The sequence below is a fragment of the Eumetopias jubatus genome, unplaced genomic scaffold (genome assembly GCF_037043125.1).
Source record: "Eumetopias jubatus isolate StellerSeaLion01/CBP00866 unplaced genomic scaffold, mEumJub1_p1.0 scaffold_9, whole genome shotgun sequence".
Taxonomy (NCBI): Eukaryota; Metazoa; Chordata; class Mammalia; order Carnivora; family Otariidae; genus Eumetopias; species Eumetopias jubatus.
Window position 1 is genome coordinate 20178449 of NW_028274815.1, and position 13898 is coordinate 20192346.

The window sequence follows — 13898 nt, forward strand, 5'->3', positions numbered from 1 at the left end:
CCCTAGATGGAAAGTGATAGTTAAATGTAACTGTAGATTAGCACACCTCATTATGTGATTATAACTTTGCATTCCAAAAAATGGAATTACTTATTAAAACCTCTAAGCACATATGCAGGTCACTTCTCTATTTTAAAAGGTAATATGTAATTTAGAAATATTACAAAAAGAAACAGAAATATCTAGATACAAGCATTTTTATTGGTTAACTTTAGTGAATATCTATTCTTTGCTGCCCTTGAGAGGTACAAAGAGGTAGTAAGACTGTCTTTTTCTTGACAGTGTGTGGAGTAAACTGAGCCCGCACTTAGAAAAATGTGTAATGCAAACACTCATCTGATAAAGTATATGCCAATTTTAACTGTTACCTAAAGTGATCTAACCTGTGTTTTGTAAAATGCCATCTTAGTACAATGCCGTCTTCTAACACATGTAAAACCTGTATTGGGAATTAAAATCCTGTCTGAGCATCCCGCCATAGTGTTTTGGAGATTTAGAACAGCTTAGTTTTGATAGTCTTCAACAGCTGCCTTCTGATTCAGTAAAGTTGCTCTTCAAGAAAGAACTAAACACTTGTAGTTTAGGTGTTACATTTCATTTTTAGCTCTTTGAATGTGGACTCTCTCCAACATCCTGGTGTTTTCTCTCGCCTTGTAGCAAAAACAGAGAGATAAATTATATTGCAGAATGTTGCCACAGAAATGGGCTTTCTCCAATTAGTAGAGACTAATCCAGCAGGTTTACTACTTTCAGCTTTCTGTTACCCATGTGTTCTCACCCTCAAACCTGTGCCTAATCCCTTATATTAACAATCTAGTGTACCCCCGCCCCCCATGCCAGTGATACCGCTCTTGGATTTGTTTAGAAAGATGTAATGTCCTTTGACCAGTTTAATGATCCACATTCTCTTTAAGCTTTTAACTGCATTACTATTGTTGAATTGAAATAGGTTCAGTAATAACATAATTTAACCTTTTAAAATTATGTACCTACTCTGTGCAAGTTAAAAAACATCCATCTAGGAGCTTAAAGTCTAGTGAGGGAGAGAGGCAGTAAGCACATAATCACACAAATAGGTTAATATAAATTTTGCAAAATGCTAAGGAAGAGAAGTAGAAAGTGCTATTGAAGTATAAGGAAGGGCTGATTTAGATTACTGTGGTAAGAGTAGTAGAGTTTTAGCTGAAGCTTGAACAGTGAATAGGAATTGGGCAGGTAAAGAAAATAAAAGATTATTTGCAACAGACAATATATTATAGTGAAGGCCATGGAGTGGGGAAGAAAGACCGGACAGTAGGTAGGAACTCAGGAAGGACCAGTGCTGCTAAAACATACCATGCTATGGGAAGAGTGGCTATGTCATGAGTTCGGGATTTTATTATAAGTGAGATAAAACCTCATGGAAGGGGTTTAAACAGGAATAGGATATCAGATTTGTATGTATGTGGACAAGGACTTATTTTCGAAATAGGCTAGATGGGGCATGGTGATTGAGTACAATATAGGATGTGACAGTGGAAAAAATTTCAAAGGTGATATCCGGGTTTCTGTGGTAGCATTGGGTGATTGTGAAGGTACCTCCCCTGCTCTCTTCCCCCCCCCCCCCCCCCCCCCGGTTAGGGAATGGCCAAGGAAAAGAATATAGAGGAGTTTAGTTTGGAACTTCTTAATAAATAGGCAGATGCTTATAGGTGTGGAGTTTAAAATAGAGCATAAAAATAGTAGGAGCATTCTTTTGCGAATAACTTGTGTTCAGAATAGATGTGTTTATATGACATCCAGAAGAGATATTAAACTTAGTTGGCTATGATCTGTTAATCATTTCACAGTGTTTACTATGTGCCAGGCATCATTTTAAACAACTTAAAAATACTAAGTGTTTACTCTCCTAACAACTTTGGAATAGGTACAAGTATTATTCTGCTTTTTTGTAGAGCAGGAAACTAAGGCATGGAGAGGTTAAGATCAGAAAGTTAGTGATAGTGGAGTTGAGCTCCAGAATCCATACTTGTAACCATAATGCAATATGTCTCAGTTATAAGAAGGGAATGTGGTTGCCTATAGGCAGATATGGATAGCTAAAGCTCAGTTAATTTCACGGATGTGAGGTTCATATTCTATCAGTATGCTAGTGTTTACTAATCAATTATTGATGGGCATTTGGGTTCTTACCATTTTTTGCTCTCATAAACAATGCTGGCATGAACATCTTTCTTCATACCTCTTATCCACATACACAAAGAATTTCCTTGGAGTCACAGTTCTCTTTAATGCTGGGTGCACTCAGAATTCTTGCCCTTACCAAGATTTATTTCCCAGCTGGAGTCCCCTTGGAGCTCATGCTTTTACCATGGAGCAACATTTTCATATCTTTCCAACATAATACAGTTTCTTCTAACAACACCCATGAATTTACCCAGATATTTTAAGACATCCAAAAATTATGTGAAGAGGTGGTTTTTTTCTGGAGAGAGATTACCAGGTTTTTATAAAAGCATTTTGTAATCATAACAGCAATGAAGTCAGGCTTCTAAAAATCAAAGATTAAGAAGGAAAAATAAGTAAATATTGCCATCCTATTAAAAAATAAACAATTTCATCTTTAAAGTCTTTTTTTAGGCGTCCTCTTCATAGTGTTAATAAGAAAAAAACGGAGATATTAAATAAACTTTACATACATTTTTAAATTATTTTTTTAACATTAATGTGGCTGGCTTGATTTCAGATTTTATTTAAATTATTTTTGCCTTTGATTTGGAGAGCATGACTCTTGCATGATCAGTAGAAGGAGGTTTGGTCGCATCATTCTTTGTTCTTCTGTGAAAAACTTACAGTCTCTCTTAAGGAAAAAAAACCCATTTCGCTCAAAGTTTTAGGTGCCACCTTCTTTCTTAAATTTTATTTGGGGTAGAATTAATAAGAACAGAGAAGTTACTATGGAATCTTAACTCTATGTAAACCAAAGTAATTTCTAATTGCTACTAGTGTTAATGGTTTATCTACAATGACCCACTACGGGACTGCAGCATAGCTAACCAAAGCTAGTGCCATCACACCCAGATTTTGGCTAACATTATCCCTTTCTCTCCCCATCAAAAAGCACATCATAAAGAAGAGTTAACGTCATGTAATAACAGCTAAAGTCATGTTGTAATAATGATAATCTTGAATCTGCACTAATTTTATGGAAGTAATGACTGCATAAACATTGTAATTTTAAGTGTTATTAGTAACAGGTTACTTTCATCACACTTCACAGTTATGGTATGTGGGCTGGGGGAGAGAATCTACTGCCCTTAGAGATTTGAAATTTTCTTTTACTTCCTCACAGAGAAGAGAACAGTAGACCACAGATTCTTTTGATACTCATAAGGTAACAGTTGATAACGAAAGGTGGATTTTTTTCTGCTTTCCCAAAGTCAGAATCCATGGTATCAGCTAATGTGTATGAAGAGACATTCCTTTGATCTAAAGGTGGTCCTTTTTAAAACTTTCCTAATTAACTGTTGTATAGGCCATACTGCCTGTTGTTAGTTTTCTTTCTGTCATATCATTCATTATGTTATTGAGCAATTTCAATGGTTGATCGGTTCTTGAGAATGTCAGGATGGTGGATTTTAAAATTGTCAGAAAGATTAAGGTGTAAATAACATACATGAAGCAAAACTTTAAAAAGATTATGAAATAACAGGATGATTGAAAATAAACAAGTAAAATATTACGGATAATAACATAGTATTTGATTCCAGGTAAAGGTGGTGGGTTGAGCACACAGTTAATATTGTTCCCTCACCACAGTTAAATTAAACAACAACAAAAATAAAGTCAATAAGGGTTGTTGTTGGGTTGTTTTTAGTCATAAATCCAGGGATGTAGGAGAATTGGAGAAAAATAGGGGGAATTTTTCAAGGCCAGAAAACAGCTAGATGAGTGGTAGCAATCTTGTTAAACCTAGGAAAGCCCAGTTTTACAAGGGGAAAGCTAAGGACTGATGGAATTTGTACTGGTGAATCTCCAAAGGGCTCAGGCAGTGTTAGTATGGTGCAACTTTGAGAGTGGAAGGTGAAGAAGGGTAAGGAACTAAAATAAGGAGGATTGTTTAAAAGATGTTTAAGAAACAGTTAAATGGGGGCACCTGGGTGGCTCAGTCATTTGGGCATCCAACTCTTGATTTCAGCTCAAGTCATGATCTCAGAGTTGTGAGATCGAGCCCCATGTCAGGCTCTGCACTGGGCATGGAGCCTGCTTGAGATTCTCTCTCCCTCTCCCCACCTCTAAAAAAAAAAAAAGAAGAAGAAGAAATAGCTAGATGCCTGGATCTTCTTCACTCTTTGCCACTGTTCTAATGAACTGCTCCTATCTTGACAGGTATATTCTCTGGATTAAAACAGAGGGCCACTGGGCTAGTGGACAACAGGCATGTTGAGGAGGAGGGGGATTAAATGAGCATTGGCATTTTGAATAATGAGAGCCCCTGCCCTCTTCTCTGTCATTGGCTTCCCATACTGAGGCCTTTATCCTACAGGCAGGAACAGGAAGAATCTTCTATGAAGAATATGACTTGCCCATTAATAAAGGCAAAAAGAACTGTACATAAATATTGTACTATATTTGGTCAGTTTGTTTTTTATGGAGTACAGGTTAACAGTTCTGAAACTACTTTATATGTATGCAGGTGTTGAACAAATAAGTGAATAAGTGGTAGATAAGGGGAACCAGGTTTCTCACATTACTATTTGTACTCTAGTGAAGAGCCTGCCCAGGTTGCCCTGTGGTGAAGGTCACAGTCAATAGCCCCACATATTTAATTAGAGCTTTAAATAAACTTTTTATTCCCAAAGATCTAAATACCATGAAGCATCTAAGGAAAGCACCTACTATGAATAACGGAAACCAAAATAAATAAATCTAGAATACAAAACAACTTGCTGAAAACAGACTATACAGCCGAGAAAATTTTATGTATATTTACATACATACACACACATACACATCCAGCCATATATAGATATATATGCATATACACACACGTACATATATACATACACCATATGTGTGTATAAAATATCTTCAGCAAGATGGGATGCTACATCTGTAAAGCAAGAATAGGATATTTTAAAAAGAGCATTCAGAAAACAAAGAATTCTTATAAATTAAGAATATGTAGCAGAGAAAAACTCAGTAGAAGTATTGGACAATGAATTGAGGAAAATTGTTTAGAACGTAGAGTAAAAAGGAAAAGAAATGATAAACAGGAGATGGAAGAAAATAAGAAGATGAATCTAGGAGGGTCAACTTACTAGTGTTAGGAGTTCCAAAAAGAGAGAACAGAATACATGAAGGGAAAGAAGAAAGTAAATAGTATAGTTCAAGCAAATTTCTCAGAACTAAAAGTGCCTATTGGGTGCCCAGCATAAAGGAAGAAAAGAGACCAATGCCAGTTCAAAGAATAGGATATCCACATAGTCGACTAAGATGCTCAGTCTCCGTAATAGTCAAGGAAATTCAAATTGAAATGAAATCCTATTTTCATCCATTAGACTGTTAAAAAATAAAGTCTGTTGATATCAGGTGTTGGAAAGAATGTGGGGGAAATGGTTCTTATACATTGCTAGTGGGAGTATGAAACAACCATTTTGGCAAGCGGTTTGAGGAATGGTGAGTAGAGTGGAAGATATGTAGCTACTGTAACTCAGAAATACACTCCTGGGTATTGCCATTAGAAATTCTTGCACTTGTGCATATGAAAATATGAGCAAGAAACCATGTACAAGAACACTCATTGAGGTATTATCTGTAAAAATGAAAATTTGCAGACCACTTAAATACAGGAATGGCTGAGACCAGGTATATTCACATACATGTATGAATGAAACCCATATGTATGCACACTTCAGCAAGGATAGAGCTCCAAAATGTAATGCGTGATATCAACAAAATGCAGGATTTATGTGTACTATACAGTTAAAACACTTATATTTTAAAATACAAAACGTTAATGTATATTGTTTACGGATACACACACACGTACATATTCACAATTCAGATGTACTAAATTCACGACAATGGTTATCTCTGTCAAAGGGCGGGGGGATGAACAGAGTGGGCTCTGTGTCAGTATGGGGACTTCTGATTTATTGGTAGTGCTTCATTTCTTTCTTTTTTCTTTTTTTTGAAGGGAATTTTTTAATTTTTTTAAAATTTTTTATTGTTATGTTAATCACCATACCTTACATCATTAGTTTTTGATGTAGTGTTCCATGATTCATTGTGCTTAACACCCAGTGCTCCATTCAATATGTGCCCTCTTTAATACCCATCACCAGGCTAACCCATCCCCCCCCACCCCCCTCCCCTCTAGAACCCTCAGTTTGTTTTTCAGAGTCCATCGTCTCTCATGGTTCGTCTCCCCCTCTGACGTACTCCCCTTCATTCTTCCCCTCCTGCTATCTTCTTTTTCTTTTTTCTTAACATATGTTGCATTATTTGTTTCAGAAGTACAGATCTGTGATTCAACAGTCTTGCACAATTCACAGCACTCACCATAGCACATACCCTCCCCAATGTCTATCACCCAGCCACCCCATCCCTCCCACCCCACCTCCACTCCAGCAACCCTCAGTTTGTTTCCTGAGATTAAGAATTCCTCATATCAGTGAGGTCATATGATACATGTCTTTCTCTGATTGACTTATTTCACTCAGGTAGTGCTTCATTTCTTAAAGAAGAAAAAAATATAAAAAGTTTATATGTTGTTAAGTCTGAGGGTAATCCCATAGATATTTATTCTGTTTCTCTATATATTCTTAATTTCTGGCTCTGTACCTCTGCCTAACTCCAAATAACAAAGGAAGACTATTTAATAGATTTCCTTTTTACTCTATGTGGTAGGTGCATGACAGGGCTCTTCTATCAGCTGGCTTCCTCATTTGATTCTTAAATCAGATTGAATTTAAGAAATTAAATTAATAATTAAATTAAAGGAATTGGGAGGTGCTGCATTAACCAGAACTTGTGCCAGAATCCAGCATTGGAAGCAGATAATGAAAACGGAGAGGCCTTATGCAGGAGGAGAAAAATGGAACCAGTAGTTGAAAGCCTTCAGCCATGCTCAGCTATCATGGGGGGTTCTAGTAGGAGTTTGTACTATCCATATCAGATCTCCTACTCTGGAGTCCTCTGGATCGGGGGAGGGGTGGTGAGGAAAGACTTAAAATACTGAGCTGTTGAGAGCACAGATAATTACATAGCAATCACTGGCGTATAGAATATTTGAATCATTGTATTATACACTTGGAACTAATATAACACTATTCAACTATACTGGAATTAAATTAAATGAAAAAAATTACTGGAGAGATACATTTTATTTTTTAATTTTTTAAAACATTTGAGAGAGAGAGAGAGAGACTGCGCAAGAGAGCACGAGCAGTGGGGAGGGGCAGAGGGTGAAGGAGAAGCTGACTCCCTGCAGCCCGATGTGGGGCTGGATCCCTGGACCCTGAGATCATGAGATCATGGGACCTGAGCTAAAGGCAGCCCCTTAACCGACTGAGGCACCCAGGAGCCCCAAGGAGAGATACATTTTAAGAGAGCTCATTGATTTCACAGTAATAATCAAACATCAGATTATTAGAACTGTCCTTTTTCTCAATATTTCTTCATATCCCTCCTGTCTTCTTAGGTTCTCTGTGTCACCTATCTCCTGGTTCCATATTTTTTAATTCTCATTGTGTACATATCTTTTTGAATATGGATTTATTGTGTGCTTTTCATCTTCATGCAGTTTCTAAATGACTGTGCTCAGCCTCCGCCTTATTAGCATTGCTTTCACATTCCCTCATATGGTTGACCATGAATCCATCCGGACCCTGAATCGTTAGCAGGATCCATCTAGCTTCAGTTACTGCTTGGTTTTGAAGAAGTACCCATAAAAACTCCAGTTTTATAGAAGAGAGTGACATTATGTGACAAAGATTATACCTGCACGATTAAGTATGCAGGTGATTTGGAGGGTTGCTCTTTCTTGGAAGCCAAATACTGACAGAACCTAAGTTTATGGATGACTGGATGAGCAATGCCATCATTGCCAGGAGTCAGTTGCTATTTACCAATTCCTACACAGATTTACCTAGGAAAAATTCAAAGATAAAGTGCTTCACAAATGAAAGAATGCACAAAATCGTATCAGGAGGATTGAAATGAATTGTTTCAAAAAAATGTTCGAGGGCGCAGTTTATTACAAATGCAAATAAGCTAGATATATAAAGTGAGAAAACTTCAAATAGAATGTAAATTGGGCTATCTAACTATAAATCCTGTAACAGTTTTAACTGTAAGTCAATATGAAAAACTAGTTCGTTTCTTCGAGTTTTTGAATTGTGGGTTTAAATCAAGAGAAGAAAAATCTTGAAACTATAAAAAGCACTTAGTTTAGAGGGACTGGAAGGGGTAAGCACTTTTGGATCCAGGTAATAAGATCACCCAGTTTTCTAATATTAAACATTTCACTTCAATATGGAATTAAGCATTTGGGGAAATCATGAGTTAAAGAAAACAGTTTTTATATAAAAAGAAAAAGCCCAAAACAAGCATTAAAAAAAAAACTATTACAAATGTAAAACAAAAGAAAAATAGATTTGTTTTTATTGATAGTATAATGTACCATATACATAAAGTAAACCACTAATTTTATTTTTGAACATATGAATTAATTTGGGGGGAGAATTGAATCTTGGTGAACCCATGAAAATATTCAGTCCCTCTATTTTTGAGGGGGTCTTTTTTAGTTTCAGCAATGTTATAAAAAATTTTTTTTAAATTTTATTTATTTATTTTGAGAGAGAGGGTGCAAGCCAGGGGAGGGGCAGAGGCAGAGGGAGAAGGAGGAAGCATTCTCCCTCTGAGCGGGGAGCCCCACAAAGGGCTTAATCTCAGGACCGAGATCATGTTGTAGGCCGAAATCACGAGTTGGACGCCGACTGAGCCCCCCAGGTGCCCCAGCAATGTTATAAAATGTAAGTGTATAGGTCTTGCATATCTTTTGTTAAATTAATTCTAAGTATTCTATGTTTTTTGATGCTGTTACAAATTTGTTTTGCATTTTATTTTCCAATCGTGGTTGTATAGAAACACAATTGATTTTTGTAGACTCACCTTGTGTCCTACAGTTTTGCCAAATCACCTATTAATTCTAGTAATCATTTTTCAGATTCCTTAAAATTATGTACCAAAAAATGATTTTTAAGTGAATAAAGACAATTTTAATTCTTCCTCTCTGAGTTTCCTTTTCTTTTTCTTATTGCATTGAATAGGACCTCAGTACATCCATTACAATAATAAAGTGGCTATGGGTGGGTGCCTGGCTGGCTCCATCAGTGGAGCGTGCGACTCTTGATCTCAGGGTTGGGGGTTTGGGCCCCACATTGGGTGTAGAGATTACTTAAAAATAAAATTTAAAAAAGTAATGAAGTGGTAGAGTGAACATTCTTGCCTTGTTCCCAATATTAGGAGAACTCCCAGTATTTCACCATTATATAAAATACTAGCTGTAAAGTTTTTCATTCATCCTCTTTATCAGATTGAAGGAGTTACCTTTAATTCTTAGCTTGCTGAGAATTTTATCATTGGTAGGTGCTGAATTTTGTCAGTTTTTTTTTTTCTGTATCAAAATGTTTATATGCTTTTTCTGTTAATATGGTAAATTACATTAACTGATACTTGAATTCTAAAACAACCTTACATTTCTTGGATAAACCACAATGATCATGGTATATTATCCTTTTTTTTTTTAATTTATTTTTCATTATGTTCAGTTAGCCAGCATATAGTACATCGTAAGTTCTTGTTATAGTGTTCAACGATTCATTAGTTGCATATAACACCCAGTGCTCATCCCAACACCTGCCCTCCTTAATACCCATCACCCGGTTACCCCTTCCCCTCCCCCACTCCCTTCTGTAACCCTCAGTTTGTTCCCGGAGTCCAGAGTCTCTCATTATTGGTCTCCCTCTCTGATTTCTTCCCATTCAGTTTTCCCTCCCTTCCCCCGTCATCCTCTGCTCTATTCCTTATGAGTGAAACCATATGATAATTGTCTTTCTCTGCTTGACTTATTTCACGTAGCATAATACACTCCATCCATCCATCCATGTTGTTCCATCCATGTTGATGCAAGTGGTGGGTATTCATCCTTTCTGATGGCTAAGTTAATATTCCATTGTATATATATATATATATACACCACAACTTCTTTATCCATTCGCCTGTTGAAGGGCATCTTGGTTCCTTCCATAGTTTGGCTATTGTGGATGTTGCGCTATGAACACTGGGGTGCATGTGCCTCTTCTTTTTACTACATCTGTATCTTTGGGGTAAATACCTAGTAGTGCAATTGCTGGGTCATAGGGTAGCTCTATATTTAACATCTTGAGGAACCTCCATACTGTTTTCCAGGGTGGCTGTACCAGCTTGCATTCCCACCAACAGTGCAAGAGGGTTCCCCCTTTTCCACAACCTCGCCAACACTTGTTGTTTCCTGTCTTGTTAATTTTAGCCGTTCTAGCTGGTGTAAGGTGGTATCTCGTTGTGGTTTTGATTTGTATTTCCCTGATGACTAGTGATGTTGTACATTTTTTCATGTATCTGTTAGCCATTTGTATGTCTTCTTTGGAGAAGTGTCTGTTCATGTCTTTTGCCTATTTCTTAACAGGATCATTTGTTTTTGGGTTTTTTTTTTTACGATTTTATTTATTTATTTGACAGAGAGAGAAACAGCGAGAGAGGGAACACAAGCAGGGGGAGTGGGAGTGGGAGAGGGAGAAGCAGGCTTCCCGCTGAGCAGGAGCCCCATGCGGGGCGATCCCAGGATCATGACCTGAGCCGAAGGCAGACACTTAACGACTGAGCCACCCAGGCGCCCCTGTTTTTTGGGTGTTGAGTTTGATAAGTTCTTTATAGATTTTGGGTATCAGCCCTTTATCCGAAATGTCATTTGCAAATATCTTCTCTTATATATATTATCAATTTATTGTTTTGCATCTGTTTTCACGAGGTTGATTTTCTTTTCTGGTAATATCTTTTGTCAAGTTTTGGTATTAGGGATTTGCTTATTTAATAAAACAAGTTGGGAGTATCTCCCTTCTTTTTTCTAGAAAGTATGTACGGGAAGAGTTCTCTTAAGGGAAAATTATACGTGTGTACATCTCATCAGTATGGTTCCTTTCTTTCAGTAATCAAATCCCCTACATTTGTGCCTCTTAGGCACTTTTCAATGTCTTTGAACAGTCCTTTTTAATATTTTGTCCAGAGTTAATAATTGTTATCTGTGGGCAAGTTAGTCCAATATAAGATAGTCCATCATTACTGGAACCAGAGCTCAACAAATTTTATTTTTAAGTATTGTGAATATAAAGAGTTTGTAAAGTTTTTCAACAAAAAATTTGAAAGTAATATAGTAACTTTAATGCATAGTGAGAAGTATTACAGAAATCAAAGGAAGTATTCAATGTAAACTGAAAATACGAACAATCAGTATTTTAAGTAAAAAGAAGGATAAACATACAAATGCAGCCAGAAAAAATTTTTAAAAGACATATAAATGGCTCTTTCAGAAGATTAAGGGCAGAATGTAATTATGTATTATCTAAGTAGCAGTCTTTTATTTATTTATTTATTTATTTGACAGAGAGACAGAGCAGGAACACAAGCAGGGGGAGTGGGAGAGGGAGAAGCAGGCTTCCTGCCGAGCAGGGGGGAGCCCGATGTGGGGCTCGATCCCAGCACACTGAGATCATGACCTGAGCTGAAGGCAGATGCTTAACGACCTAGCCACCCAGGCGCCCTACCTAAGTAACAGTTTTAAATAGGAATACGTATCTAATCACCAGAAAGGACTTCAGCTGTAAAATCTTAGTCCATTGTCTATTGGAAGAATTTCTCCATATGGCTTTAAAAGTTGTATTTTTTTTCCTTACGCAGCATTTTTGACCTTTGTCATTTCTTAGAGAATAAAATGGCAATCTAACCTCCCTTCTGCTTTTACTTTTTTTCCTCTCCTTTTAGTTGTTTGCGTAATTGGCCTTAAATGAGGTGAGAGTGAAGAAACTAGAGCCATCTCTGGAAACCTCGCTACCCCACTCCCCTGGAAGGTACCCTCCGGAGTACTAGATTTGACCATATCTGTTTTGAGGACTCATTATGAACAAAGAAGTCTCCCAGGTGGGAATTAGCTCTGTTTTTAAAGAACTTTGTCTCTATCAAAAGTATGGAGGGAAAATGATTACCTGTTGACTCTTTTTGTTAATGGAAATAATGTGTTTAATTTGAGAGCTTCAAGGTTATTCTAAAACATGTGCTGACATTCCTAAAGGAAAATGTTAGAGAAGTTCTATATTACATTTTATGAACCACTTTATTGCATGTTGAAATGAATATAGGGTTTATATCAATATTTTACAATGAGACCCTCATTGAATTAAAAATGGCAACCAGAAAAACTATACTGAACCATCCCTAGATTTGAGCTGTGTATTTCTAACATGTATGCAGTCATTAAATCTATATTTGGTGCCCTTTTTTTTTTTACATTTGGGAATTTTTACATAGTTGTTTTCTAAGAGTTTGTGAGTTGCGTACTTGTACTAGTACTTGTGAATCCATGAACATGATAATGATCACGGCCTGTAGTTAGAAAAATAAACGTTCACCAAGCCAGGACAGTAGGTAAAAAGCTGAAGATTAAACAGAAAGTGATAAATCAGTAAGTGGAAGACTTCCAGCAGGAAGTTTTTTAAATTAACAGATTATACATTATACAGATAAAACTTTCAAATTTTAAGTGTAGAACTCTTGAGTTATCATGTGCCAAACATATTTGTTAAACAGGTTAAGAAGTAGAACAATATCAGCATTTCAGAAACTCCCCTCATCCCTGCCCCAGCCGCACACAACCCAGTCACTTTAAAGGAGAAGGTTGTCACCATCGAGAGTGATAGCTGTCAACTTGGAAGAGTGGGGTTCAACAATCGTAGAAGTTAAAGGCAGTTAAATTTAGTTGGTTGACAAGCAACACCTGTGTTTGGAATAAACTGAATTTGGGAGATGGAAGCGAGACTATTTGGTGGCAGAGAGCTTTAAAGCAGGGGGGACTGGAGGTACAAAATGACTTGAGAAGATAATTCATTTGATCCTGCTACTTCTCACTTCAAAAATTTCATTGGTTTCTAGAACCCACTCCAGATTTCTGGCTTTATGAACTGGTGATACATTGTATTTATTAACTTATATTTTCTGTTATTTGAAATCAGACTAATTCTCAATAGAGAGAGAGAAGTGAGTTAATAAACTCTTTTGAATATTAAAAAGCCATTTTGCAGAGTAGGATGTATTATAATTCAGAGAAATTTTAATCACATAGGAGAGCCCTCTCTCTAAGAGTTTTCAGGAAGAGAGTGTTAGTACCATGACTTTATGAAAGAGAAAGAGAGAGAAAACAGAATGATCTAATGATTGATCTCTGGTGTGGGTGTCTTTTTCTGTAGCTCATTGTTCATTGAGTGACTCTGAGAAAATCCTTTTTCTTCATATCACAATGAAAACTTTTATCTTTTCTATTTCCCCTTAACATTTATCAAAAACAATTTTAAACCTGTTATATAGTTGCAAGGTTGGTATGCCCATTGCCCACTTTCACCAATTGTAAACATTTTGTTATCATTTACTTTCTCTCTCTGTGTACTTTACTCCTATTTTTGCTCCTCCTCTCCCACCACCACCACCACTATGATGACAGTGAATCATTTGAGAATAAGTTGTAGACATTTATGATCTTCCACTCCTAAATATTCAATATGTTTCTCCTACTTAACCATAATATAATAATGAAATTCAGGAAACAT

General features: G+C 36.6%; 1 protein-coding gene across 6 annotated transcripts in view; it reads left to right on the top strand.

Annotated features, from left to right (window-relative positions):
- Nucleotides 1–13898, top strand: part of NCOA1 (nuclear receptor coactivator 1) — a 244614-nt gene that overhangs the window by 123709 nt on the left and 107007 nt on the right. For 5 of the 6 annotated variants that reach the window (XM_028099325.2, XM_028099321.2, XM_028099322.2 and 2 more), the window contains exon 3: nucleotides 12064–12219. The exons of the other annotated variant lie outside the window; for it this stretch is intronic. The gene's annotated coding sequence lies outside the window, so the exon portion shown is untranslated. The remainder of the gene's footprint in view (nucleotides 1–12063; nucleotides 12220–13898) is intronic. 6 annotated transcript variants of the gene reach the window in all.